We start from the raw sequence: 5,424 nt of genomic DNA on the forward strand, positions 1-5,424 counted from the left end.
AATATTAAAATTTTAAATAATGTGAGATTTGATAACAAGTTTGTGGAGTTGAAACTCATTTTGGCCCTTGAAATTTTTGACCGGCCTCAATTTCGATCTCCAAATTTATAGTTACTTAATTAACACCTTCAAATATTATATTATGACCCATGTTTGCTCTTGTAGTTATCTTTATTAACGGAGATCTGATATGGCATGTTAAGTTGACAGAATGTGTATCCACGTAGTACCCAACTTGCTAGAATAGATGTATGATGAATGAATGACGTGACAAAAGTTGAATGAACTCAATTTCTCTGGCAAAGTCTCAAACATATTGGAAAAAGAGGGTTGTAAATTAAGTTCATTCAACTTTTGCCACGTCATTCACTCATTACACATCCATTCTAGCAAGTTGGGTGCCACGTGGATACATATTCTGTCAACTTAACGTGTCATATCAGATCTCCGTTAATGAAGATAGCTACGGGACAAACGTGGATTGGAGAATGTTAATTGGATAACTATAAATTTAGGGGTCGAAATTGAGACCAATAAAAAATTTTAGAGGCCAAAATAGATTTCAACTCCAAGTTTGTGATATACATAATACATTATTAAAGTCAATTGCAACTTTACATTTTATTTTGGTTTACTTTTTTCTTTAATTTAGTGTCATTTTTTTACTTTATAAATAAAGTTAGACAATCATTTATTTGCAATCAGAATGAGTTGACTTACATTTTAAGCTTTGAATAAATAACTTGGCAGTTCTTATTAATTATTATCACTATTCAATAATAGATACAGCTAGCTACAATTAATCTAAATAAATCTGTATTTAAATTAATTTAAATTGGTCAATAATTAACTCACTAAATTAAATTAGTATTAGAGTTTGAATCTTGTCTTATGTATATATTAATTTATTAATCAATAATAAATTTTTAAATAAAATTTTGATCCATAATAAATTAATTTTTAACCATTTAAATTTCAAACTAAAAATACCATTAAAAAAACGCCTGTGATTTCAAAATCCTAGGTAAATTAATAATTATTTAACATAATGCTAGTCTTTCTTAATTTATTTCCTCATATGTATAACGCTACTCTTATTATAAGTCTGTGGAATGAATAAGGAGATAGAATGAATATATAAAACTAAGCACAATGAAATAAATAAATCAAGTAAAAGAGGAGGTTCGGATTTTGGGTTTCTTACCTACTAACTTATTTTTGGTCTTCGTCAACAACAACAATAATAACACTACAAAAAAAAATTTGATTTTCGATCTATGCATGATATAAGAAATAATAGCAAATTTATGAAAACTAAATCAGTTATTGAATAGTAGAGGTAAAAGTTTAAAAATTTAACTGGAATTAAATCAAATATAATAAAATAATATTGTGCATAAAATATATAATTTAAAAAAATAAATTCATTGCTAAATAAATTTTTACTTTAAATTGAATCTATTTGGTAGTTGGTTTTGATTAATTAATTGAATCCAATCGGCCGATTCAGTTTAATTGTCAAAACCATGAAAGATAACAATCTAAGAAAAACAAACAAATTAAACCGGTCAATACTGCATGCATTGATTTGATAATTGGTCTTTTTTTTTTCCTTTTACACATTCATTTTCATTCCATCCATCAATAATTGGAAGAGAATAGAAAAAGATTTGTGTGAGTACGACGTGGTGACTCCTTACCCACTCAACATATATATGAACCCAATTGAGGAATCTTCAATTTGGTAGCCATACAGCAACAGTTAATATTTAATTTGTTTGCACACAGATTTATGAATTCAAACCCTTTTAATAATTAGAAAAGATAGCATGAAAGCAAGTATATATATAGTAGTGTGTCTCCTAATAATAATGTAAAGGAAGGTGATATTGCTGGCTAGCTCCTTTATGGCATTGAGGTAATAATAATCTAAGTAAAAAAGTGAATTGAAGCACAGTTGTAATCTTGCATGTGAAGCATTTCTTTCTGTGATCTATGTATGTTAGTAGTAGTTGTTGTCCCGGGTGCATGCAACAACATCAAAGCCCTTAGCTTTCAATTCATTGCAAAGCTGTTCCTCTTTTCATAAATATCAATCATAATCACACTGAAAAAGCCTATTCTTCAGTTTCAATACATTTTTTAAAATTTGGATCTTATAAGTAAAGTGATAAAGTGAAAGATTGATATCACTGATATTTTAATATAAAAAATTAACAAAATAATAAAATAAAAAATTAATTATTATTAATTTTGTAATTTATATAAAATATGTACTCTATTATTTTAATTTAAGAATGATTAATTTTTTACTTTATTATTGTTTTATTTTTTTTTGTCAACTTTGATAAATGGTACCAAAATAAATTTGTATTAAGATATCAAATATCGGAGAACAGATATAATTTTTCTGAAAAAAGAGTCAATTCGATTCAAAAATTGCTTAATTAGTGTCGAAACGATTTATATTTAGATTGCTAATGGTAAACTGACGGTAAACAATAAAGGAATAAATAATTAAATAGAAAAGATGATGAAAGTGTAAAATATTGATTAAACAAAACAATAACAAAATATAAAGGAAATAAATGACAATGAATCAAATAAGCAAAAGAAAATAAGTTAAAAATTGATTTCTGACACTCACATGCACTTGCACTCCATGTTCTTCCGTTACGTCGCGGAGACTGAAAATTTTATGAATTTATATGATAATCTAGTATTTTTCAGTGAAGTCCTGAACTCTTCCAAGTTTCTACTATTTATAAACTATAAGATTGATCGATTATGGAACATGTTGTCCACAATCCTATTTTATCCTTTTTTTTTTTTTTCAACCACGACCTTGCCTTGACCATGAAAAATCTTTATTCTCAAGTGTAGTAAGCCTTTAGTCTTCAAGTCCTAACTTGTTCCTCAAATTTTGCTCCCATATTCTCTTCTTTGATTTGAAGGTGGTGTAGTAAGTCTTGGTGTTCAAGAAAAACCACTAACTACTTTTCAACTTCGATATTTTTTGTTCCTTTTTTCGTCGACTTTGACTTGTAATCGAAATACTATTTTATGGTCGAAATCACTGAGTCGAAAAATCTATTTTTTTTTACCAACCACTTTTTTACCAATTTTTTCACTTTAATTCCATTTTTTAAAAACTTCCATCTTAAAAAGAAAATAATTATATTCTAATTTAAATTCATTGCTATTGTATAATTGGTGTTTTGAATTCCACGACATATAATAACCAGTAAGTGACAGATAAAACAGATAGTAAAATTTTAAAATATAGTCTATAATAAAAACGTAGATTCAAAATTTTAAATCTTTCAACATAATTTTATTATTTTGAGGACTTCTTTGAACATTACTCATGAAAATTGAAAGTATGTTCTTATTTTAGTGGACTATATATCCATAATATAATACTCCAATGAAACCTTTTAATAATATACCATTACTTACAGGACTCTTTATTAAAGATAAAGATTATCTGAAGTGAGGATGATGTCAGTCAAAACAAATAAAAGCTTAATTATCATTAAATGAATATAATGAAACTCACACGTAATTATAATACAAGTTACAAAATTAATGATATATATATTTTTTAATTTTATCAAAATTTTCACCTAAAAAATATCATTTTCCATTTATTAAAAACAAACATCACTAATTAATAGTAAGTAGGTAGGTACATGTATTGCCATAATAACACTAAACGTCTAAACCCATCATGTGGCTTATGTTAATAATGTACTATTCATAATTTAAAATGGTAAAACTAAAACAAATAAGTTTTTGCTAAATTTTACTACTCAGTACACAAGCAGTTATTAAGGCGCTAGCAGAAAGGAAAAGCAACCATTTTAATGTTGCATTTGATATGATGAAATGGTTGAGCTATATTTTCAACTCATTAGTTCTCTCCTTTAATTGGTTACCTTGGTTGGTTTGCCTTCTGTTACGTTTAATCCAACTAAGAAATCAATTAATGCGAATTCAATAATGGAGTTGAATTTGTTTAGACTTTTTTTTTGCTTTCGTAATTTTGTATATCTACACATTCATTTTGCAAATTGTAGCACACTTTTTAGACAACAGTATAAAGAGTCTTGACTAAAATGATGATTTTTTATTCAATACATATTAATTGGTTTAATTTGCATTCATTTAATACATGATATAACTATAGTTCAACTCACTTAAACCATAGATAAATTAAATTAAAGCAAAATATTTTACTATTAATTTCCATATTTATTGCAGTAATTCCTTTCTTTACAATTATATTATCAGTGTATTAAAATTAAACTAAAAAATTATTAATTAAAAATTATCAAAATTTATTATTGTTGATTTTATTTAATATATTTTATAATAAATAAATACTAAATAAAATAATTTTAAATTATTTAAATTAATTATTTTTTTCTCTATTATTACCGTAAAAAAAACACATTAGAGACTGATCTAGATACACATGTTTTACAGAACAAATAAATGTTTTTTAAAGGCTTTAATTTGTCTTAGGTGGGAAAAAAAATATATTGGGATCTTAGTGATCCAAAAAATAAAAAATAAAATAATAAATAACATCATTTACTGCATATATACTTGACTACCTGTCTTTTTTCATAACAATAGCAATCACTACATCATATATTAATTATTATTGTGAAGCCAACATTATTAATAATAGAGTTTAGCGAGTACGTACTTTTAGGTAGCGTTTGGTGGAAAATTGAGAGACAGAGATTAAGAGACAGGGATTGAAATAAATTTCGATATTCTGTTTGGTGCAAAATGGGAGACAGGAATTGAAACAAGAATAAAACTCTAATTTAATTTGCACAAAGGGTAAAATTGAAATTAATTAATTAAAATGAAAGTATTTTAGGTATAAAATGTTATTAAAGTTTCAATTTCTATCTCTAAAAATTTCAGTTCCCTGTGTCCCTACTTTTTGGAGGTACTGAAATACTGAAATTTTAGAGACAGAGACAGAAATTTTAGTACCCGTCTCTAAATCTCAAGTCACAAAATATTAAAATTCTTAATAATATTGTTATTAATTATTAATTCTTATTTTAGTACAAGATTGAAAAACAGTTTTTCAACAAAACTGAAAAAATTGCTGTTTCAGACGCAAGGAATAATCTCCAATTCACTGGAATTGAATTCGAAATTGAAATCAATCTAACAATCAAGAAAGTGCTGAAGTACTCTCTTACCTGCCCATCCGTGAGACCGTGACTGTCCAAGCATAGAAGGAACAAACTCGAAGGAACCAGCTATGGAGCAATAGAAGAAAACGATCATAGTTGATAAGTCTTGTAGATATTTTTTAAATTTCTGTAAAACTTTAAGCCTTATGGAGTAATTATATAGAAGAGAAGAGAGTGAAAATGGATGATGAGATTAGAGGAA

Source organism: Arachis ipaensis, chromosome B06 (genome assembly GCF_000816755.2).
Source record: "Arachis ipaensis cultivar K30076 chromosome B06, Araip1.1, whole genome shotgun sequence".
Taxonomy (NCBI): domain Eukaryota; kingdom Viridiplantae; phylum Streptophyta; class Magnoliopsida; order Fabales; family Fabaceae; genus Arachis; species Arachis ipaensis.